The following is a 26696-nucleotide window of genomic DNA, read 5'->3' on the forward strand; positions in this document are numbered from 1 at the left end:
AATTGCACAGTGGATGGTGTCTTGTATCAAAGAGCTTATGAAAGCAAAGGACAAGATAAACCTTTGAAGGTGAAGGCCCATTCTACAAGGGCCATGGCTACTTCATGGGCATTCAAAGCCCAGGCCACACCAGGGCAGATATGTAAAGCAGCTGTCTGGTCCTCATTCAATACATTTCTGAAATACTACAGACTAGATGTACAATCATCAGCTGACGCAAGCTTTGGACGTAGAGTCTTAGAAACTGTAGTGAAATAAAGTGTAAAGGGTATTAATAAAGGTTGAACTGATAAGACATTAAACTGGTGTTGTCTATTCTGATGTTCCCTCCCTAAAAATTGCACTGCTTGGGTATGTCCCAATGGTGCCCACTGCCAGGGTGATCAGGAAAGGAGAAAATTTAAACAACTTACCGTAATTTTCTTTTCCTGGAACCATGGCAGTGGGCACATAGTTACCCTCCCTATGTATGTCTAATGCCTATCAGTTATATATTTTCAGCTATGGAAGAAACGTAAGACTGGTGTGCAGGTAGAGGGAGGGGCCTTATATGGTCTACCTGCAAAAGTCTACTTCCTGTCCTACCTAGAGTGAGAAGGGATTAACCCAATGGTGCCCACTGCCATGGTTCCAGGAAAAGAAAATTACGGTAAGTTGTTTAAATTTTCTCCTTTCTTTTTTTCAGACTCTGAATAGTCTGAATGAATTAAGAATGGGAACTTTTACTTTTATCTGCATGCACAGGGGTTTTCTGTCAAATAAAATAATATGGAAAGCGAGCATTTTAAATAACTGCATGATCATTTGCCCTGCCCTTTAAACATCAAGGATTTCAGTTATTCTTTATGAAAACGTAGTCAGCATAAAGATGTGCTGCATCTCATATGCAATGTCTTCTGCTTTCTATAGGAAATCAAAACTAATTGTTTGCTCCAAACTTTAGGCAATTTCACGGACAGTGTTCACAAAAAAAAGACTTAAATTAATGATGCCACTGTACTTTTTAGGATTAGTGCCTTGATCACTGAGATGTATATTGAGTTGAACCGCGCAGTTATTCTAATTGGAATTCACATGTCTTGTGAAAGTGGTTGTGCCTCAGGTAACAAGTTTCAATTTACTGTTAAATGCCGAGGGTCATAATTGACTGTTGTTTTTGTATTATTGCTGTTGTTTTCATCAGATTATCTTGAGATTTCTCTATACCTATGTAGCCATGTGGTAAAAATGGTATACAGTTCTCTCTCATGCTGGCAGTAAGCCTGGTAAGTATACAGGATTGCTAGCATCAATCATGGAGGTTTGCCCTCACACCCTGGTGAGGTGTCATATGTACATGAGGGGAGTGGTAACAGACCTTGTGTCCATTGTTAGTGACACAGGAGGTGGAGTCATTTCCTTGGTATATAAGGCACAGCACTGCCCAAAGTTAGTGGTTCAGCATGTATGCCAGTTTATGTTCAAGGTCAAGGGGATGATCTAACGTGATTTCTGCAGCAAATAGCCTGACCTGCAGCACTAAGACTGGCAGGGCCTACACTGTGTCCAGGGACCTGACACAGGTGGTGATCTCCCTGAGGGGAGAGGTGATCCAACTCCATTGGGAGGGCAGATAGATCTTCAGAAAGGAGAGCACAGAAGATGAGCGACTGAGCTGTTGCTGCGAGGGGCAGTCTTCCCATACCATCATCAATAAAGATGCCCTGTTTCACAACAACCCCACTGTGTGAGTGTGAAGTTACTCCACAGCGGAAGGCACCACCAAGAAGGAGTTCCTCATGAGAACCATCTCCTTGCGGACGCAGAGATCCTGATGAGGTGGAGGCGCTGCACTGTATGTAGGTAATACTCTAGCACACTACCTCAGCTGCCATTCCCCACACAACATCATGCGGGAGACTCAGGAGTCCTGTTGCCAACAGGTGCACCACCAGACACTACCATGTAATGGGGACTGGTTAGACCACACGGGGCAATGTGAGATTGGGTGGGTCAGTCAGGTCAGAAAGTCCATTACACCTATGTAGCCAGGTTCCCCCCCTTGGCCCCTTACCTTGCTGGGAGAGAGGGAGGTGCGCTCCAGTGCAGGGAGTATTGCGGGGGGGCTATGGCCCATAGATGGGGCGACCAGGTCGCTGGGACTCCTCGGTGGCACCTGTGACAGGGCGCCGACATCTTGTGAACATCCACGTATGTGCAGAGATCCCCGACAGTTGCGGTGGCAATTACAGTACTGCGCATGCGGTGGCCATCTTGGGGGAAGGCTCTGCGTGGGACTACATGTCCCAGGAGCTCCAGGTAGGTGTCAGGTCATGTGGGCAGCACAGCCAATAGGGCGGCAGAAATCTCGGCAGTTAGAAAAATATACTTTTGGTGCATTGAGACCGCGCAGGCAGTTGGAGCCAGGACACAGAAGGGGAAGGTAGGGTCTGGGTATCAGTGACTCCCGACTAGGCCAGATTACGCCTTAGGTCCAAGATAGACCCCACTCACATAATAGATTGTAGCTGCTTCAGGAAAGGCCCCCAGCTAGGGACATTTCTCCAGTAAGAAATCACCCTGGATAGGGGGAAAGATGGCGGTGCACAGCGTGCCAACAGGTGCCTCGTGCGTTCCGGAAGCAGGAAGTAAAACGGAAGCTGGATGGCGATTTTCGGTGCAAAATTTAATGAACAGTAATGAACAACAAAGACATGTTAAAAAGAAAAAATCATCTAGAGAAAGAACTCTGACGCGTTTCGTGCATCCACTGCACTTTGTCAAAGAGTAAATAATCTTTCTTGGGTGCTGACCTTTGAAGGAGATCATTTACCGGAAGTCTCATCTATCTCTCCCTCATTGGTTCCTCCATGATGGTATAATGACCAATCGAGGAGCATGGTGAGGTGAGTGGCAGTGCTGGCGGTGAATGGAGCTCTTCTGTTGTCAATACACCATAAAGCTAAAATACAGACATTGAAAAATAACTTAGAAAAAACTTTATCAAACAAAAACTTTATCAAACAACAACAAACTTTAAATCAAACAGGTCGTTGTCCTCCACTCAACATACATAGATACGAGTTTCAGATATATATAAGCTATGTATAATATAAATAACCATATATGTCAATGGGACAACGATCTGCTTGAGAGTAATTAAAAACTATCTAAAAAAGAAGATGATATTTTAATAAAGGTATATAAATCTATGGACATATTAAATTAATCTCCCATTCAATGGAAAATATTTCATACATATTGATATTGTGATAATAAAATCAATTTACTATATATAAAGTTAATTAAGTCATAAACCATAGTAAAGAAAAATCATGCATGAATAAATATCCCTGAAATAGGGGAATATTACCTATGAATTGTCTAAAAATGTATGGGATAAATGTGCAAATCAAATAAGTTAATTATCAAATAATTAATAAAGATCGTTAATTCATAATTCATGGCAATTATATCCATATTATTCCTAATTGATTGTTTGCATACCGACATATCATGAATCACAGTCATCATGATAATCATGTATTTAGAATATAAGACTGATTAATGGATCAAAATATGTTATAGAGTCTCAAAATTAATTATAAAATATCAAAATTAACAGACATTATATATCAAATAATACAACAAGATGGTAAGTACAAGATGAATGTATATAGGAAGGTAGAAGTTAATGTCTGGAATCTATATCAAAAAATGCTTTCGTTCCCAGTCGGTATTTATACCTTCTGGGTATAAAGCATTTAATGTAAAAATCCAGTACATTTCTCTTTTATTAAGAGTATTTAATCTATTACCTTTTCTGGGATGTATTGGGATAAATTCCAGACCGCTAAATGAAAAAGAGTTTATGTTGCCTTTTGGGCATTCCATAAAATGTCTGGATACTGGGAGTCTTGGGTCACTTTTTTTTAATAGATCTTAAATGTTCCATAACCCGAGTTTTTAAGGGTCTTATGGTCCTCCCAATATATATTTTCCCGCACCCACATTTTAAAGAATAAATCACGTGATCCGTATTGCATGTGATCAGATGGTTTATCCTATATATGTCTTTAGTTACTTTAGATGTAATTGATTTAATGGGTTTGGCATATTTACATACAGAACAATAGCCATATTTTTGAAAACCTCTAGGGGGAAGAAAACCTTTCGTATATGCTTCGTGATTTCTTACTGGAGAAATGTCCCTAGCTGGGGGCCTTTCCTGAAGCAGCTACAATCTATTATGTGAGTGGGGTCTATCTTGGACCTAAGGCGTAATCTGGCCTAGTCGGGAGTCACTGACACCCAGACCCTACCTTCCTCTTCTGTGTCCTGGCTCCAACTGCCTGTGCGCGGTCTCAACGCACCAAAAGTATATTTTTATAACTGCCGAGATTTCTGCCGCCCTATTGGCCGTGCTGCCCACATGACCTGACACCTACCTGGAGCTCCTGGGACATGTAGTCCCACGCAGAGCTTTCCCCCAAGATGGCCACCGCATGCGCAGTACTGTAATTGCCACCGCAACTGTCGGGGCTCTCTGCACATACGTGGATGTTCACAAGATGTCGGCGCCCTGTCACAGGTGCCACCGCGGAGTCCCAGCGACCTGGTCGCCCCATCTATGGGCCATAGTGGGCACAGTGGATGCACGAAACGCGTCAGAGTTCTTTCTCTAGATGATTTTTTCTTTTTAACAACATGTCTTTGCTGTTCATTACTGTTCATTAAATTTTGCACCGAAAATCGCCATCCAGCTTCCGTTTAACTTCCTGCTTCCGGAACGCACGAGGCACCTGTTGGCACGCTGTGCACCGCCATCTTTCCCCCAATCCAGGGTGATTTCTTACTTCACATATGTCGGGCTGAGAGCACGCCAGAACCAGAAGGACCGTGTGTACAAGGGTCGTGAGTACTTGTCATTGACACTGTATTGTATTTATTATTATGGTCTAGCTCTAAGGGCTGTTGGAGTTATTATTTAGATAGGGGTCAGGGTCTCTTAATTCTTTTGGGTTCCCTTGACATCCCTTTTCTATGTGTTACCCACACCCCTAGTTTTGAGCATTTTGACCTTAATACAGTTTACTCTCTATACATTTCCTGGTTCCTCCAACAACAATTGGTGCATTTGAAACGATTAATTAAGCTATATAGCTACTCAACCATCTCCTAAGAGAAGCAATTTATTCCACTTTGAGCACTGGCAGAGAAGACTCTTCTCTATCTATCTCTATACTACATTTCTCCAGTAGCCTGATAGTAATAGGCAGCAGCAAAGACGCCATACGGTGACTCGCGACCTATGATCTGGGACCAGTCCACCTATGTTAATAGAAAAATGGTTGTATGGTGCTCTAAAAACACAAAGCAGCAAATATACAGCGATGAAAAGCAAAGTCTTTGGTGGAGTACCCCTCAAATGAGAATGAATAAGGCTAGAATAAATTACTCCCAAAAGCACAAGATGTATAGCTGGAAAATGTAATCCCACAGGCCCTGAGGTAAGGATAGTACACACCTGCCGGTGTCCAGCATTAGTAAAACATCATAATAATATGGGGTAAATGAACAATGAATATCCTTGTAGCCAATAATTGAACAGAAAAATGGAATAGACTCACATGCAGCAATGAATCACTTGTAATGAAGAGCCGTAATGTCCACTGATCCAGGGGTAGAGTATGCCTCCGTTGATGAGGAACAGAAGTGAAGGAGGAGAAAACGGAGCACTAAATCCACTGCTTTCTTGCAAAAAATTAGAGGTGCGTTCCCACGATAAAAAATAATGTTTAATGGATCAAAAAACAAACAGTACACCTACGCGTTTCAGGCTAAAAGCCCTTTATCAAGGTGAATAAAAACAGCTTACCGGAGTGTGTTTAAATACAGTACCTGATCCTCGCGCCGCTGTAACCTATCTCCCTTCACTTCTTGGTGTGAAAGATGACGTGTGACGTCAGTGCGTTAGAGCCGGTACAATAAAGAAAACTTTATTCAATGCTAACAAACTAACACTCCGGAACTACCTAAGAAAAAGTATATGATAAACGTTAAAAACAAACTTAAAAACAAATATATAACATATAAATAGAAAATTCATTAAATTGTGGGCACAGATATACCCTACAATAATGAATAACGCATGCTCTATACCTGTAAGACAACCACAGATCATGCTTGGTAAAAACTGCTTTGGTGAGTGTATATGAAATAATAAGATGTATATAAACATATACCAAGAGTTGTATACATTAAATAATACCCAATATTAAAATATATAAATCAAGAACATCATAATCAAGTCATTAAGTATATTATTGATGAATTAATTCTCTTGATAAATAATTAATAAAATATACATATATTCCAAATTTAAGCAAATATATCGGTCTGTTCAAAACCATATCAATGCATATATTAATCCCAAATATTTTATTTAAAAAAAATAAGACAATGGTTTTCAACAGAGTGAAAATATAACAATCCTAACAACAATATGTCAAAAAGCCATACTAATAAAAATTAGCTCAGAATACTGTATATGAAAAAAAACGTGAAAAAATAAAAATTACAATATCACTAAATATAATTATAATATCTATATCCTTCTAATATATCACGTTGGAATCATACAAGCTACTTAAGGAATGATCTGAGAATTTGACTCCACACTCCTGATGAAGCCGACGTGACTACGTGGCGAAACGCGCAGAGTGGGAGTCATTCTATCACGCGGACCAGCTTGGAGAGGAACTGCGGGAAGCCGAGCTACCACCGGAGGGCAACCGGATCTGACGTCAGACGCCCAGTCTTGTGGTGACGCGACGGAGCAGGGGCTGGAGACGGAGGTCTATCAGGAGCCACGGGATGGTGAGCAGGCTTGCTGACGGTCTCTTCTGTACACTATTGCAGTGTGACATGCCCGATTTTATTTGACACATTGTGAGTGCATATTTTACTTAGATTAAACTATTTTATACCTAGTTGACCTGTGCTATGCAGTGTTTTCCTCTCTCTCTCTCTCTGCATCTGGGTTTTTTTTATCCTGAGTACCAGGGCTGCCCTGATGACTCTGAACTGACACCCACCATGGATTGACTGCCATAGCCTTTAATGCTGTTTCAAATCTTACAGTCTGTAAGTAGACACTCTATACGAGTCAAGATTTGGAGCTTATTGCCAATTCTGCTATTTCCTCTGCATTTAGATTTTCTATGCTTTTGTGTGTTTTTCCTTTATGCTCCCCCTGGATTTCGTGTATCCACTGATATCAGATAAAATACAGTAATTCTTGATGCATGTGTATAACCTTTAATGGTAGACCTGTAAATCCTCTGTTGCTTAAGTGTAATAGTTCCCTTTTAAGATTTCTTATCTTAAAAATGTGGACAAATTCCCCCAAATGAAATTTCTTTGGTGTCACCTATAAAAATTTCGCTTGGGCAAATGTCCTTCATGGTGACAGAAGTGTGTAACGTAATTGACGTCGCCGCTGAACTATGTGTACTGAAACTGTCATAAGTAAATCGCGCTCCCTGCGCATGCGCAGAAGCGCACCCATAACTGCTTGCGCATGCCATACATGCGCAGAGGCTCACACACATGCAGACACAGGCTCGCTCACTCATACACACACACTCTCTCTCTCACACACACATACGATATTTGAGGCATTACTAGTGAGTACAAATATAGAAGTGCAAATAGAATTTTTTTTTTACAAATATACCATTTATAATAAAAAATGGAGAAGTGCAAAAGATGCAAGGAATGTAAACATATAACACATGAATTCTATATAGATTATTATAATATAGTAACTATAATGATTATGTAGCACCTTTTTCCCCACCCTAAGTGAGATCATATAGCTACTGATGTATTCTGGTGCAGTGCATACCTGTTTTGTAGAACAGAAGGCCCTGAGAACTCCATGATAGTATGGGGAGCCCTCAGTGCAGGCTCTCAGTGAAGATCATTGTAGCACAGCGCCTCCAGTCTGTGAGGTTCCTGGTGCAGCCAGGATGGTCCACACTGGCAACTCAGGTAGTGGCCCAGTCAAGTAGCCACAACTGATGGGTTCACTGGATCTTTATTATCAATATACACGTAATTATAACAGGCACATTCCCTGAAGTAGCACCCACAGAGCTTTAGGTCCTGCAAGCCGCTTCTCAGCTCCTTTACCCCCTAATGGGATAAAGGGTAAGTGCTTCCACTCCACAGGGGGAGGCAAGAGAGCCTACTGACTTCTGGGAGAGTGTCAGCTTATGTACCCCAGGGGTGGGGCTTGTAACCCTGCTCCATAACAGGGCAGGTATTAATTTTTTTGGTTAGGACATACCAGCTTTGAATGACAGATTTTTATTTTATCATAAAAACCTTTTTTGGCTTCTGCAGTTATTTGAAGCAAAGCTACATGTGTACGGGTAGAGGGTGTCCGAATGTGTTTCTAATAAACATTTAGCAAACGTGAAACACAGATTATTATTAGCAGAAAAGCATGATTTTTTTTTTAATGTGTGGAACCATTAAATATTCTCTGTCCATATCCCAGATTCTACTACATGCAAAATTTTTCAGGTCTAGAAGATGAATCCATATTTGGGAGATTTGTAAAGTGCTGAATGTCCTAATTAGTAAACATTTTGTATGCTTAATATATTTATCCTTTGTTATAGACAACTAATTTATAGAAGGTTACCATATTTCCTCTCTAAAATGAGTTGACAAAACTCATGCATGAAATGGCAGTATCTGTAAACGTATTTTAATTGCTACCACCACCACTTTGTAAATTACACCATATCCTGTGACTACAAAACACATTTTAAACATGAAACAAGAATGAACTCATAAAGTAATTCAACAAGTTCACTATCAGAATCAATGAGCACCTCATGACTCTCCTTCTTAAATGGGCAGGGAAGCAATACACCACTGTTGTTGGCGCATACTCACTGACTTTGGAGGAATTCTACGCTAACTATGACAAACGTCCTTTCCGGACTTACGGAGGGAGGCTGATCTATTTTTCTTGGCGACTTTAATGCCGGAGTTGGAAGTGACTTCCGCCTCCGGACCTGAATTATTGGCAAGGAAGGAGTAGCAATGGTCAATTCCAATAGTATCTTCCTATTGACTGTACATGCAAAATATGGTCATACAGTACCACCACCACCCCTGTTCTGCTACAAAAACGAGCACAAAATATCATGGCAGCATTCGTGATCTAAGCATTGGTACTTGACTGACTACATCATTGTTCAAGCCTAGGATCACAGTCATGTCTGAATCAATAGAGCTATGCTAGGCACTGGCGATTACAGGCATACCCCGCATTAGCGTACGCAATGGGACCGGAGCATATATGTAAAGCGAAAATGTACTTAAAGTGAAGCACTACCTTTTTCCCACTTATCAATGCATGTACTGTACTGCAATCATCATATACGTGCATAACTGATGTAAATAACGCATTTGTAACAGGCGTCTCCCCGCTTGCGCACTGCTTCGGATCAGGTAGGGAGCCGGTATTGCTGTTCAGGACGTGAGCTGCCGTTTGCCTATTGGGCGATTAAGTCCTTACTCGCGAGTGTCCTTAAACCGGGGTATGCCTGAATTGGAATGATCACTGGTTCAGCTGCCCTGTTACAGGCTATGCCCATAACTGTCAAACAATGGCTGCATGAAAGACTCAAGAAGAGACATGAAGAAACATGAAGCACTCTACTCCTATATATTTGCCCCATTGCTTTCAAGTATGAACCATTATATTATTAAAAAAGTGCCATAAAGATGTAGCCAGGGTTATTGCTTCACTGACACATTGTGGTGAGATAATCTGCATTATCACTTCTGTTGAATCCTATGGGGCCTGTAATATTCTGCACTATAACGTAATATTATTGCTATGTAAAGCAATATTCTGTGTTATCAATACGTAAAATTAAGGTGGCTACATATATAGTATAAAAATGATATACTGTAGGTTGGTCTCTAAAGTAGTAAAAATGAAGAAAATCAACAAGACACATACGTTCATAGGAATTACATTTCTGGTGCACACCCTGACCGTGTAAAAATTAACATTTAATTGTATTAATAAAAGGAATATTCACAACAACTAACAAGAAATAATGTTGACAATGAGAGAACATACTGTGCATACAGTAATATATATAAATAATTATATTTATTATTTGTATTCATATACAGTATGTTATGTATGGTTTCACATTGTCAGCATTATTTCTTGTTGGTTGTGATTTGTGGAAAAAAGACCTATATGGCGCCTGGACATAAACCATGAATGAATTGATTTGTCAGCAACCAAACCCGTTTGGTAAGTGTCCATCTGATTCTGCTCAGCTGATGGAACTTCTCTGAAGGTTCATAATGCAGTCATCCAAAAGAGCCGTTTTCATGTATTGAAGACAAAAAAAGACAATACATGCAACAATTGTGCATTATCTTTGGCAAACAATATGTATTGTAGACTGTGAAGCCGAGGTTCTTATTAATTAGCTCCTTCCGGATGCAATTTTAATAGTCCACATAAAACTCAATAAAACATATTGCAGTGCAATCAAAGCGGTGAAAGTGAGCCACACCATAGGCGTCAGCTAAACGATCCTCTCTGGTCCTCTATCCGAATGTGTAAAATTGAAATCCTACTTACACTTAGTCGTTAGGAAATGCACCTACTAAATAAGGACTCTTGACTGAAGGTCTCTCCTGGGCTGGTTGCACAACGAAGTGGCATACGGCAGGTTTCCCAGGTCAGCTGCTGGGCTTGATCTCTGACCTGCTTCTGTCGGTGATGTCACCGCTCTCGATTCTCAGCTGTGACGCAGATTCACCAGTACCAAACATAAGAATCAAGCAATCAGATATATGAAGTTAATCTATATTGATAGGGAAACAAATTAAGAGCTTCTTGTACAGAGGCGCTAACAATCTACAGAGAGAGGATATTTGCAACTTGTGCTCACCATGAGCCTTGAACCTACTGTACAAGTTTTTTGTGTGTACACATCAGTTATAAAGTTCAAAAGAGAAGGAGGAAGAGTAAACATGTCAGGAGAAGACTCAATAAGGTAGCGAGGGAAAATAAGCACTGCAACATTACAAATATCTTCCAAAAATAAATGTTTTATAACTAGAGCAAACATGAAAAACTCCAATATTTTTGGACCATACGTACTGTACTTTAAATGTTTTTTTATTATTATTATTTATTTTTATCATGGCATTTTGTAATACAGATTTTTTATTTTCTTGTGAGATTTTAATGCATTTGGTGAGTTGATCAGAGATCCAAGGTCCATATTTAATATGTGGTGAAAGCTCTACAGTGCAGCTGGAAAATCATTCAGCCGCATTCAAATGAATAGGATTTAAAAGAACTCCAGCACCATTAAGCATACTCGGGCATATTGATATGTGACCTCAGCACATAGTATTAAATTATCCTTATGCCAAGAGACTTGTGGTACTACCGCATATTCTTTTAATTATTTTCTTTCAATAGGCTTCCTTCAACATGCATGTAAATGTGTGGAGAGAGAGTAATTATTATTGTGCGGCATTCTGTATGTGTTTGGGAGGTAAAATATGAGAATACAGATTATGGAGGAGAAGCAGTTCTTATGAACAATAGATAAAGCTTATAGTATTTACTGTAAAGATTTGATTTCCAGAAATGTGGGGGATGTACAGTATCATAAATAGATTAGATGAACTGATAATTAGAATTGTGCTGATTTTGGTAACATATCAAGAACTAATTCATTCGAGTGAATCTACAGTTCTTCAAAATGTATATTTGTAGCCATTTGGACAAATAAACATTACATTCTAACATTGCAAAGATGCTAAGCTAAATGCTGTAATTGTATTAAATTATCATAGCCAAATCAATTTGTATTACAAATGTTGGATCTCTGTTATTTTAAGCAATAATTGCTCACTAACAGACAGGGTTTCTACAAAACCTGGAAAAAGTAGTGCATTTATCTTGGAGTTATATGTGTCTCGTGGTGGGGAGCGCAGAATCATTAAAAAGGGAGAAAAGAAGAGACACACGTAGTGCAATATTGTTTTAAATAATTTGGAATAATGAGATTAAGGTACACAGTAGGTGCCACAACTCACATGGCCTCTGGAAAAAAAACAATTCTAAAGTGCAGAGAAACAGTTCCAGGCGAGGAGAATCCTTCTTGAGCATCCAACACAAAACAGGTAAACAATTTCTTCAAAGTGCAGGTCTCCTCTACGACAGAGATACAAAGTAGAACTCTACTCACAAGTTTATAATTCAATTCTCCTCTTCATGTGACAGGCAAGAACAGTGGAAAAACAATATATTGTCCCATGTGGACCTTTAATTAGGTTGATGAAAGCCCCATATGGGACCTGAAACGTTGTCTTTCCACAGTTCTTGGCTGTCAAAATGGAGAACTTCATTATAAACTTGCGATCTGTCTTAGAGGAGACCTGCACTTTGAAGAAATTGTTGGCCCTGGGGAAAACAGGCAATGGATGAAATCCTTGCAACGCTCCAATATATGGCTTGATCCCCTTTAAACCGTGAAGATGGTAAGCTCCTTACCGACCTATAGAGGCACAGAGAGAGGTATACTGTAGGTTGAAAGATTTATAAACATAAAAATGATATAAAAATCATATATATCACACTTACATATTGGAATGTGCAAATGAACCGAGAAAGGCAGGCTCTCGCCCCAAACGGTGTTGCATCCTCCGAGAAAGAATCACTGCTATGCTCTCGACTCCCGGAACCAGCTTCTCAGTCTCATCAGCTGGCGAAATCTCACGCAGGGACGTCTGGCGTCTGCTGCTTCCCTGGTCTATGCTACAGTCGCTCACTGCTACTGTATACGCGTTTCGCTTGTCACTTCGACAGGAAACGTGTACAGATTACCAAACCAGTATCCCTTAAATAGTCCTGGCTAATACTAGGACTAATCAGCTAGGACCAATCAAAATGACAGATAAACAACCTGACAGCCGTGTGATAAATGGTCTAATGAAATAGATATTCACTGAAACTGGACAGACCTGATCTAAATTAAGAGTCCTACTCATAACAAATACATGATATTACACACAATAAAATACTCAGATGATGTACTCTGTCCCCAGTGGAACATATCTAGATGATGGTCAAACAATTATATATCCCAGTAGGGACATTATCAGTAAAGAAATGTAGTATATTAATTAAGTCTCATGAATATAGTAAGTTAGTGTAAAAGATCATCTATGAATAAAGAAACACTAGATAATAATATCATGTTAATAACCATAAGACCTGCCAAGTACAAGTCGAAACTATTATAAAAACAGTATATGGAACCACATATTGCGTATTAACAATGATACAAAAGGGGAAAAGTAAACATGTAAATTCTATATTTAAGGATCAGAAGGACGATTCTATTTGGGTTGAGCAGCGCATCACATTTTTATTTACAGTGATAAGCACTTTTTAGTCTTATTCTATTGCAGCACTTTTTCACTTTAAATATTTTGCACTGTAATTTGAATTTAGAGAGTGTCCGGTGTTCTTTTCTTATCTTTGAGTCATGCAATATTTATCAAGCAGAAATATCTTACTGTTCTTTAGAGTGAAGTGTGAAATTGCAGTTATACAAAAATTACCTACAGTATGGAAGCTTTGATTCATTAAATTATTTTAAAAACACCACTTTTTACAGCTGACAAGCAAATGTTCTTTGGCAAATGTTGACTGTTCTAAGCCCTTTTTCAAATTTCATTGTAACATGTGTTAATCAGTTACTAAGGAAAAAGGAGAGAGATCCAGCGCTACACGGATTTCAAAATAATGAATTTATTGTGCCACAATAAATTCATTATTTTGAAATCCGTGTAGCGCTGGATCTCTCTCCTTTTTCCTCAGTGTACTTTGGAAATTCCTGGCAGGTACTTCCTTGAACCAGCAGCACCGGTAAACTGTATGTATTTGTTTATATATTGTGGTGTGCAGCCTTAACCCCCCTTTACATTAATCAGTTACTAAACAGCAGTGCTTTAGAAGTATTAAAACCATTTTAGTAATGGGATATGAGAGTCTCAACAGTTAATTTCTAATTTGTAATGCCATGGCACTTCAATCTAGCTAGAATCAAGCTAACTCAAAACATACAAGCTGCTATATCTATGTGCTAGAGCTAGAAACAGCTGCATATATAGAACAAATGAAAGTATAAGGATAACTAAGTTGGAAATGTGATTTTATATTTACTCAAGTAGTTTACAGTATTAAAACTACTATTTGGGATATCTATAGGCTACTACAAATCAATCAGATTGGGATATTTGTCATAAATGTGTTTTAGTTAATAAAGACCAAAGTATAAGAAGAGAAAGTATGTTGGGGGCTGAACGATAGTGTTGAGAAATATGTAAAAGAAAACAAAAGACAAGTAATGCGAGACATACCAATAGTGGGATATTGTCCGTACTATGATAACAGATAAATTACAGTTAATGCTCTCACGAGTAGTAAAATGGAAGTGATCATCTGCATTGAGGTGCCTCACAGTCCTGGAGCATATTTCCATGTGTTTAAGGTAGCACACAACCACTGATTCGGACCCCCCGCCCCCCGGGTGACCTAGCCCCCCACCTTGGGGCAACTACCTCCATCACTCACCCCACTACCTCCCAACAAAACACACACACCCCAAAACACACAGTAATGGGGAACAGCCCTATATAGTACTGTACATTACAATAAAATCAAATATAAAATACAATATACATTACAATTAAAACAAACACTAGCCATTTAATCCATTGATTGTCACAGTGGTTACCTATGTCCTCAACGGAGGCACAGATACCCATATTGGCAATCAATGGACACCCTATAGTAAATAAATGTGTTACTTATCCCTGTCAAGATGAAGGCCATCCTCCTCTTCATCCTCTGTGTCACCAAAATCTAATAAAGGGTTGATGCCGAACCCTTAAAATACCATCTAATGGACATTAACCACTTAATTACCTTAACGGGTGGTAATCTATAAGGTAATTATGAGGTTAACCCCTCCTACTACACCTTGGTTCCCCCTGGGAGGCTTAACCAGCCACCCCGGGGCAACTACCCCCTTTACCCACCTCCTTGTCCTCCAACAAACCCCTCACCACCAAATCCACCACACACAGTAATGAGCAAGATCCCTATTAGCCAAATATACAGTACTGTACATTACAATAAAATAGAAAACAAATTACAATACAATACACACTAGAATAAAAGCAAAAACTGGCCGTTTAATCCATTGATTATCAATATGGTTAGCTTGGCCCTTAACAGGGGTGCAGATACCCACATTGGCAATCAATGGACGCCCTATAATAAATAAATGTGTTACTTACCATTGCCAGGGATGAAGGCTTTCACCCTCTCCATCCGCTGTGGTACCAATCTCCTCAAGTTCACCCACAAGCAATACACCCTCAACTTGACCCACTAAGTGTCCTCAACTTGACCCACAATGCAATGCACCCTCGACTTGCATTAAAAAGAAAATGCCAAAATAAACATAAATCCATACCCGATGGCCACAAAAATGAAACGCCAAAAAAAATCAAAAATAAGTCATGCCGATGGCCAAAACCCCACACCCAGAAAATAGGTAAAATAAATCCAATCTTTGTTTCTTTAAAGATGTCTTCTGTTCTTTTCTTCTGGTCTTCTGGCACGTGTGGACATGTTGTCTCCTTCCTGTCAAATGAGACGTGACAGGCTTCATATAAGGCCTTTGACATCACATTTGACAGATTCATGGTACGTGAACAGCCATCGAGTTTGACTGAGAATGACGTCTCAACCAAACTTGATGGAATCACATGGTACATTTACCAATCCAATTGGTGGATGGACCCTGTAATGGTTTCCTTTTTTGGGTGATGTGACATCACCTTAAAGGGAGGGAACCACAACCAATTGGGTACAGTACCATGTGCTTCCCTCGTTTTAAGGTGACGTCGTATTACCCAAAAAAAGGGAAGGCAGACTTCACCTCTTGAGATCCCCTGCTTCAATACAGTAGAGAAAACTAAAAATACATTGGATTGCTGTACGTGCTGCTCAGGGACAAACACAGAGAGACTGTTTCCATCTGGGACTTCTCTGCGCAACTCTTACAGACTCATGACTGGCTTGGTAGGATTAACTCTGCAGTGAGCCCATTCAGAAGCAGGGACCCTGCGGAATTAATCCTCCCGGGCTGCTTACTGCTTTCTTGGTCACGATGGCTCCTTTGCATACTTTCATGGCCATGGTTGCAGTAAGTCTTGCTACATCTGGTAGGGGTAGCCAGTCTTATATAGTTCCCACTGCCAGGAAAGCTACATTCATGCGACTGCAGCATCTCCCAACAGTGGGGATTAATGATGTGGGAGGTGTTATATGGAAGAAGGACCCCTACGGGCGGCTTCCATGGAGGCACTGCTTTTTGTGCTGTGGCTCTGGGGATGCCAAATCTGACTATAGTTCTTTGTGTATTACATCTGTAGCCATATCTGGTTTTGGCTACTACCCTACCCTGCCTAACATGTAAATCCCGATACAGTGCAGGCAGTGTTAGACCTAATCCTGATTTTCCCCAGAAGTTAGCAGCTCCTTGAGTGACAGGGGGAGGCGGGACAAGGCCTGCGTTCTGCCCAATCCTGGGCTCAGACCTTGAACCCTCCCCAGGGACTTAAGGGGATGCACTTTCTAAATGTAGTTATTTGTCTCTCCCCTTTTAGAGAGACTGGACTCACGGAAGAGGTGTTCAAGGCTCTGTCACCTTCTGTCTCCTCCCTTGGGGGAGTGGGAGTGAGTACCATACCTCCTGCTCCATCAGGGTGTAGGGGAAGAGTTTAAACTGACCTCTGAGGCCCATCACAGGGGGTTGAGTCCAGGGACCATCCAGAGGCTGGAGACCAGCGTTACTGTATGTGGTTGCATACTGTCTGCTGTACTCTATAATGGAGACAAATAAAGATGTTCCTGTTATAAAATATACTCCTACCTGGACTTGCAGTCTGTCAGGGGGAGTATGAAAGAGTTCTTCCGCAGGGACTGCTTCCCGCTCTCCTGGAGCCTGCGGCAGATTGAGGCGCTGACCTGATATCACCCATAAAGCCTGTCCTGTTTCTCCAACAACATCAGTGCGATCTCAGAACTCTTGTGAGCCAGCAGGTACGCACCACTATACACCTGGAGCCAGGAAATCTCCCAGGGGTTGGGGGAAACACCGCTACACATCTATAACACACACATACAGAAGGAAAAAAGAAATCTGGGAAGGGACCAGAATGCAAGAAGGTTTTGTGTAAATGTTTTCTTTATATATAAATTGAATTTAAACAACTGACCTCAAATTCCTGAATCTGATTTAAAAATAAAAATGTAGAGGGACGCACATTTTAATGAGTGAATGAATAGTATAGAATATAGTCCATATGGGAAAATAATATATATAATAAAAAATTGTACTGACAAAGATCAATCCTGAATAAAAGGGAACAAATCAATGTCCTCATTAAGACAATTAGGAGATAGAGTTTAAAAATCCAATATGTCTTGTTTAGACAATTTCCTGAGTCTGTCACCTCATCTGCTGTCTAAAACAGTGTTGAATCCTTTTTATTTTATAATAAGTGGGTTGATGATCATGATTCATTTTAAAGTTATGTGAAACACTGTTTAGAGGAAATCTGCTAGCAGTCCTCTCATAAACGATGTGGATGAAAACAATTACAGCTGTTCCGCCGAGAGCTCATTCCGACAGAGTCCCAGATAAAAGAATAATCCTCAATATCAGGAGAGTTCAAATCTCGTAGCCATAAACACACAAAGCAGGACACGGCCTTGTTGAACTCGTAGCGTGATTACTTAATGCCGTAACCCAACGCATTTCATCACAAGATGGCGACTTCAGGGGTAACGAGTCTGATCTACAGACACTTTAAATAGCCAATGCCTAGTACCAGTTCACTTAACAAGTCCCAGAGTTATTAACCCTCAATGTACTGGACTAGATATAAATGTCTAATATGTATGAAAAATCTTAAACATCTCAAGATACTGTATAGCACAATAAACTCAATAAAACTAGCATTGTTGACATTAAGAAGGTAAAAACACAGAATGGAAAGATGGCCATAAATATATATATATAAATATGCATGATTTCACGTGTTGAATTTTTGAAACTGAAGACTTGAAGAGATTTCAGCTAATTTAAATAAATACACATGTTCCAGTTTATTCTCACAGTGTGAAATAATGAAAATGACGTAATTAAATAACCAAGTAAATAACTTTTCAAAGCAATATAACATTCAGTATTATGTTCCATATTTGCTCCAGGGTTCTTTTCCGTAGGACACTTTATGGCCCATTCGCTTGAATTATCAATAATCTAAACAGTAGGAAACCGATACTGTGCCATTTTTTTATTAAGCAGTCTTGTGCCATTAGACACCTAACTGACCATTGAGTTCAATGCGGGCAGTAAATTGGCTTCCATCGCCAAAAGGTTTCTTATGGCAGTAGGCTGCTTAGTAAATATGGACCATTATATTACTCCATTTAAGCCTACTTCAAGTATTACAACATTTACATGCTCAAGAAATAGTCCAGCATTTATTTTCTTGTCCTATTCTTTTTTTTTTAGGATAGTCTGACTGTTAATCCATGTAAGGACTCGAATTACTGTAGGCTCAAGTACTTTTCATACCTTTGGTGATGCCATACTAATTTACAGTCACAGTTCAAAAATCTTACCTTTAAAAAAAAAAAGTTCTGTAATGCCAACCATCTAGAAAAAGGTATGAGACTAATAGTGTATTATTTCTAGAAGAGCTGAGCCCAGCTATATGCTGTTTTCCCTCCCACTCAATATACTGTAGTTACAAGGATTTCAAAATCAACCAGCGATTAATCTCCATATCTGAATACAATTGCCCAACAGTACTGAGGACGGGAAATGCAAGCACGATTAAAGCCAAAAGCAAGGAAAGAATAAAAAGGGTCTTAGTTACATAGTAAATGAGGTTGAAAGACACATCCATCGAGTTCAACCTATGTTAAATTTAGAACGACAGATACTTATACTATATTTGTATTCACTGTATATCGATCCAGAGGAAGGCAAAAATATTTATTGAAACATTATCCAATTATGTCTCGTAAGGGTGAAATACATTCCTTTACGCCAATACAATCTGATTTCTCCCTGGGTCAACATCCTTCCCATGTTTACTAATTTGGTATTTCAATGTATACGTTTCCTTTCTAGAAAGAGGTCTAACCTTTTCTTAAATATATCTATTGTACATGCTATCACTTTCTCCATGGGTAAGGCATTCCATATTTTACTGCCCTTCCATTACTATAAATAAACCTATCCTTAGTTTCTGTTGAAATCTCCTTCCCCACCTTGCACCATGATTATACCTAAAATCGCCCGGCGGTGTCTGCGGAAAAACAAAGCATGAATCCATTGAACCCAAGCAAACCTTCGCGATGGTCGCGCAGCGCCAAACTACAAAGCGGCAGACTGGTGAAGAAACATGAAAATTTGTTTTACCCAGGCGACGGCCGCGTCACATGCGGTTCAGCCAATGAGGGTGCACCTCTCATGGCCACACCTCCGCCACGCTTCCCTGTCTCCTCTGCTTCTCTTCCCTCCTGTCTCCTCTGCTTGTTCAGATGCCGCTCGGCGGCAGTGTGAGGATGACATCACCGGATCGCACTGCCAGTCAGCGGCATCTGGTATACTCATGGATTTAAGGGATGACCCTGTGTCGTTTGTATTGTCCTTCGGATGAATACACCATTACCATATCCCCCATCTTAGATGCCTTTTTTCTAATGTAAATAAATCTAATTTAACTAGCCTTTCCTCATAAATGAGATTTGCTTTCTCCTATATTAAATGTGGTGGCTTTTCTCTGTACTTTTTTCTGTTCCATAATGTCTTTTTTATTGAGTGCTGCCCAACATTGTATTGTACTCCATATTCAGGTCATGATGGGAACAAGATCACTTTGGGAACCTTTACATTGCAATTTGCAAACTATGTTCATACTATATAAAGTAATAAACTATTATTACCCTGCATATGTCCCCATGAAATCCTATGGAATGTGAAGGCTTTAGACGTGCCCCTTTTAATACTGGGATTGTTAAGTAGACTTCCAACAAGCATATAAGCACATCAATTAAGGTTCCTCATCCAGTGAACTTACAATTGAAAAATATCTGCTTCAACTTGCCTTTTCTTTTATACACACACAAACACACACACTGTCATATTACAAATCTCCATGAAAAAACTTGAGGTTGTTGCACTAAAATGCAAATAATCTTTAGATTTACAAGAGGTGGAATAATTACTGTACCAGGGGAAAGCAACTTTCTAATATTTTCTAATCTTCTATATTTCTTTTTACATTAGTATGCCTGATAACTTGTAATTAATGTTTAAACCTAAGAGAATCACTTTAACAGAGAGTTGATATAGGGACACAGACAAGTTATACAGACTTCTATGCATTATCGTGGGTAAGATTTTGGTAGACATTTGAAGCTGAAGCAGCTTGATAAATGATTTGATCAAACTAGAGGTCTTTCTGATATGGGCAATTTTCAACAATTTGTACAAAACTTGAGTATACAGTTACAATTTCCAGCCAATTGAAAATAAATCTCACTGGATGAATCTGAATGATATTTCATTCTGCAGAACTCATGCAACTTACTTTTTTGGTGCTGAGCACTGGGTTTCAGCACCTCAGTTCAGAAGACTTTGGGGCATATGTATCGAGGCAAAATGAGTCAATTCGGGGCCAAAATAACTGCACTGTACTGTATGTATCAAAGCAAAAAGTCCCATTGACATCAGGATTTTTTCCTTTGCCGTTTTTTTGGCACACAATTTCTCCAATCTTACCTTGATACACAGACCCATGTATAAAGAATAGTTTTTTTGAAAACGAATTGAAAGCGTCAAAATCCTTTGCATTAATATAAAATCAATTTCTCACCTAAAACCATTAGCAGCATATGTTGTTATGTCATTATCCATACATTTGGTGCATGTATTCTTTTTTGTGTGGCCAGCCATTATGGCTCTTTTGGGTTAATTTTTCAATAGACGGGGATAGTATCTCCTCAGTAGGACGTCCCAACTTAGGTGGGGGGTGGGGTTTTGGGCTTTAGGCTAGGCCAGAGGTTTCCAACTCCAATTCTCAAGGACTACTAACAGTGCAGGTTTTAAGATTACCCCTGCTTCAGCACAGCTGGTTTAATCAAAATGATTGGGCCACCTGTACTAATGAGAGGATAACCTTAAAACCCGCATTGTTAGTAGTCCTTGACGGCTGGAGCTTGGAACTTCTGGGCTAGGCTATACATACTGTAGCAGTGTCTGTATTAGGCCTCGGCCATGTTTACCGCTTGCTGAAGCGTGCTGACCACTGAGCCCCTACAGTCGCAATTAGAGCGGCTTTAATAGGGGCTCGTCTACGCTTCCGCGCGCTTGCGGAAGCGTAGGTCTTAGGGAATTTTAAAATTCCCCCGCTTGCCGGCGCGACAGGCTGGTCACATGAGCGGTTCGCCCACTGAGGGCGAACCAGCTCCGTGACGCCACTGGCCCGCCCCGGCCCGCCCCTGATGGCGCGCCGGGCAAGCAACCGCAAGGCCAGGGAAAGCACCCGCTTTCCCTGAGCCTCAGCGCGCCTCAGCATGCCAGCGGTAAGCCTGGACGAGGCCTTAGGCTGAGTCCATGCTGCCACTGAACTAGCTCATGCTTGGAGAGTGGTGATGTCACCAGCTCTCCAAGCATGAGCGATCGCTGTCCTGCAACATTTTTAGAGCAGGAGTGGGGGGGCGTGGCTATTAGGGGAGGGGGCGTGTCATTGGCTGAATAGGGGCTGTGTGTGTCTGTCCATTTTCTCTCTACCCCCCTCCCTCCTCTCTCCCTTCTCTCTCCCCCATTGCTCTCTCTCCACCCCCATTGTGCTCGTGCTCTCTCTCCCCCATTGCTCTCTCTCTCTCTCCCCCATTGTTCTCTGTCTCTCTCCCCCATTGCTCTCTCTCTCCCACCCCATTGCTCTCTCTCTCCCCCCTCATTGCTCTTTCTCCCCCCCATGGCTCTCTCTTCCTCTCCACCCTAACCCCTGTCACTAGTTTTAAATACCTGGGCTTATGGTTTGACTCCCACTTAACATTCGGGATGCACATTGATACCCTGACAACCAAGACCTATGCCAAACTAGGGGTACTTTACAGGAACAAATCCTCCCTAAGTCTCCTAGTCAGAAAGCGTATTGCACAGCAGATGCTAATGCCAATTATTGACTATGGAGCCATAGTATATGGCTCGGCACCTCAAACCCACCTTAGCAAACTTAACACCCTCTACAATTCAATTTGTCATTTTGTTCTCCAATGCAACTACAACACACATCACTGCGAAATGCTCAAAGAACTAGATTGGTCATCACTAGAGTCTAGGCGCAAAGTTCACCTTTCCTGTCTTGCCTTTAAATTCTTCTTGGGCAAGCTACCCAGCTATCTGAACAAGCTCCTCACCCCTACCACTTGCAGCACTTATCACCTGAGATCAGACTCCAAAAGACTGTTCATGGTCCCAAGGCTCAACAAAGTATCCGGACGTTCCTCCTTCTCCTACCGTGCACCCCAAAACTGGAACAACCTACCAGAGACTCTCACATCCACCACAAGTTTAAGTTCTTTCAAATCTAAGGCTGTCTCACATTTTAATCTGGTCTGTAACTGTTTCATACGCCCATAATATATATTTTCTTTAACTGTGCACGCAATGTGTGGTATATAATTTATACCCTGTTCATTTATGTAACTGTATTTGTAACCATGTATTATTTGTTTTACTCTGTGCCCAGGACATACTTGAAAACGAGAGGTAACTCTCAATGTATTACTTCCTGGTAAAATATTTGATAAATAAATAATTGCTCTCTCTCCCTCTTCCCCCCCATTGCGCGCTCCCTCTCCCTCCCCCCCATTGCGCTCTCCCTCTCCCCCCATTGCGCTCTCTCTCTCCCTCTCTCCCCACCCATTGCACTCTCTCTCTCCCTCTCTTCCCCCCATTGCTCTCTCCCCCCCATTGCTCTCTCTCTCTCCCCCCATTGCTCTCTCTCCCCCCCTTTCCTCTCTCCTTTCTCCCCCTTCTCTCCTTTCTCCCCCTTCTCTCCTTTCTCCCCCCCCTTCTCTCCTTTCTCCCCCCTTCTCTAATTTCCCCCCCCTTCTCTCCTTTCTCCCCCCTTCTCTCCTTTCTCCCCCCCTTCTCTCCTTTCTCCCCCCCTTCTCTCCTTTCTCCCCCGCTTCTCTCCTTTCTCCCCCCCATCTCTCCTTTCTCCCCCCTTCTCTCCTTTCTCCCCCCCTTCTCTTCTTCGCCCCTCACTTTGTTTGCCCCCCCATCACTTTGTTTGCCCCCCCCACACCACAGCAGTCCGTTTTGCCCCTCCCCCCTTCCACTTCTCTCAGCTAGAAATCCCATGTTTGTGTTTGCAGTAGTGATGGCATTAGAACACGCCCTCTCTCTACCCATTGGTCAGAGCAAGGTCATGTGACTTTGCTCTGAGCCTGAAAGTATCTCTCCAGTGTCTCCTCAAGCACAAAGCTTGGGAGAGCTTGCGGGCACGTGCATGAGCGCCCACGCAGAGCGCGAGTGTGAATGGGAGGATTCCCATTCACAGAGGTAAGCGCGCTAAGCACCAAGCGCATAGCGAGCTCAGCACCAGAGGGGACTCGGCCTTAGGCGGAATAGAAAAAACTAGAGGGAAAGCAGTGTGCTCCAAGGCCATGCACCCACTAGCTTGCTAGGAACTCTGGCCAATAAGGCAGCACCTCAGATAGAAAGCATAGGACGCACGGTGTGCACTAGAAGTAGAGGAACCCAAAACGGTATGCTACTGCCTTGTCCTCTGGGGAAGCCGTCCTTTCCTGGCCTTGCTATAAGCCTCCACTCAGCCATTTCATCAATAAACCTACAGTTGGTTAAATTGGGGTCAACTCTCAGTTCTTATGCATCCTGGCCGGAGTCTGCACTTGGTAGCCTAGTGATCCTGCAACCTACATTTGTATGGTGTGCATCATATTGATACATTTGAATGCATTAAGAATTGTGTGCGTCAACTGCCATTTGTGTTTTAAGTCAAGAAAAATGTGGAAAAAATGTTGCCGCTTTAGTGGCGCATGTTTGTAATTTATTATTTCATATTTGCACGCGCGGCACCGGCAACATCCAACCACTGCCTCTAACTGCACCCCTAGTAGTTTGTTCTTTGTGTGTATTTTATTGGCGCACAGACGCATTAAAGGATTCTTTGCATAAGTTTTATAACACTACTTTTAATGACACTTTAAACATTGGCCCCTTGTTTTCTTACATTTTAAAGGGGCATGTCCCTCTTATGACCGAAGGGAACTAATTGTAGGGGCATGTTTAATAGTTGAATTTTAGTGACTAATATCTGTTTTTTAAATACAAGTAAAAACAATTTAAAATCTTTTTTTGTTTTTCTTGCAAAAGCTAAAAGTTTTAAAGTTTTGATCTTTTCAAATATCTTTTGTGATCAGACTGCATGTAAACTTTTGTATATTCAGTACACAAATTGTTAATCCACACCTTTCCTTTTATATTTGATTTTGTTTAAGCGAATTTTGCTGCCATCATTAACCAAAGATTAGAAATACTTACCTACAGAATATATTTTTACACCCGATGCAAATAAGTGAAAATGTACCGTTATTGGTGATTGAATCCTTTTGAGGAAGCCAATTTACTAAAGGTTCTAGTCTTATAGAAGAAGAGATCCATTACATTCACTGGCGGGGAGTCTTGAAGCCTGGATGCGGGACATTGCATCAGGCGGTAACTGTTTCATGACTCCCACCATTGTAGGTTGTAGTTCCTTTAGGGGCCCAACGTGATTATACTAGTGATCTGTATGGAAACGTTGAATAAAATTCATGCATGTTTAAACAAAGCTGTGGTTGTAATCTCAAATATACAAAATTTTCTAGTAAATAAAGTGAGACAGATCTGTAGTTTCAGGATGTCCGGTGGCTTTCCTGCAACTTTTACAGGTTTGGTGCCAGAGATGCAGATAAATAGACACTACGTCTTTTTTTTATCATAGCGAGGATTGCAGCTGAAATTATAAAGGTGCTATGAGTTACAAAGCAGCTTTTAGAAAATATATGGTAACGTCATTTAATTGTGTTTAGAATTTAGGTTATTTAATCATTATAATCGGGAGTAAAACAATCTGCTTCAAGGGGCACAAAAAGAAAGAAATGTATAATTGCAATGTGTTGGCATCCAGATATTGCCAGACGTACTGTTCCCAGAGCCCCAGCATAAAAAAGCAAAATCCTGTGGCAAAATCCTGTGGCCCCATGGAAGGTACAGATCCAGCCACCAGTATTAGATCACTTGCCTTGGAAAATCTGGGGCAATCTCACAGTAAATGTCTCAACATTTCTGTGAGATTCCTAATGGCCCATCGGATGAACACAGCGGGGAGTCCCTGCAGTCCCATTCAACAGCTGTGGTGACCTGTGTGTGTGTGTGTGTGTGTGTATACTTTCATATCAGATTTCCCGCTGCCTTAAACCCTGGTGCCAGAACATGCTGCAGTGGCATTCCTCTGGCTTTCTTCTGCAGCAGGGAGAGAGGACATCTGTATGAGAGGGACTGGGAATAAGGGTCCATCTGGATGCAAAACAAGCAGAGAAAATAAGAAAAACTGCAGTTTTGTAGTTGGGAAACTTTAATAGAACTCAAACTTAGGGTCGGATTAATCGAGCGCCAGTGCAGCATTGCTCACCTGATCTGGCGTTCTCTGCTATTGACTTGAATAGTACTTACCACCAGATTGAGTGTGCTATGAGTTCTGTGATGAATCTGCCCCTTATAATCTTATTTATGGAATCGGCTATCAACATTAAAATATATGCAAGATTTAAGAAGAGACACTGCTAATAGAAATAGAAAAAGCAGTTACATTCGGTCAATTAATTATGGGAAACTGCAGCTACCCTGACATTAATATGAGCAGTGAAATGAGTAATACAGCGAACATTTTTTTCAGAATGTTCTAGGCAATATTATGAATCAAAGAGTTAAGCATACTGTAGTAGTAGATCACGCAGCGCTAATCGAATTTCAACAAATAATGTACGTTTTTAAAGAATATTATTTGATCCAACAATAACTCTGAATGATTGTCTAAAAAACAATTTACTGGGTTTATATTGGTGTGAATGGTCAGTAATGAAGAATAATGGCTAATGCACTTTTGCAAATGAACCCTGTAATGTATTTTCAGTTTTGTAGACTTTTCATATGGAGATAATTTAATTGAAACAATGTGAATCTGTCGTCGACTTTTAAAAAAATCTTTCGCTCACGTGTACAGTATATTTATAGTGTGGAGAAAAAGGCTTGTCTTATAATAAGTACATATATGAAAGTTACTTTATCTACTACATTTACAAATTTAAACATAGCATAGTCCAAAAGTCAAACATGGAAATTAAGTTAGTATTAAGATTGAGAAATGTGCCTACTGTGAAAGTAGTCCTGAATTTATTGGACTCCTGTGGT

The 26696-nt window shown here is 40.7% G+C and overlaps 1 protein-coding gene across 2 annotated transcripts in view; it reads left to right on the forward strand.

Moving 5' to 3' along the window:
• SLC36A4 (solute carrier family 36 member 4) overlaps positions 1-26696 on the forward strand; it is a 273729-nt gene that overhangs the window by 245251 nt on the left and 1782 nt on the right. The window lies entirely within an intron of this gene.

Source organism: Ascaphus truei, chromosome 3 (genome assembly GCF_040206685.1).
Source record: "Ascaphus truei isolate aAscTru1 chromosome 3, aAscTru1.hap1, whole genome shotgun sequence".
NCBI classification, from domain to species: domain Eukaryota; kingdom Metazoa; phylum Chordata; class Amphibia; order Anura; family Ascaphidae; genus Ascaphus; species Ascaphus truei.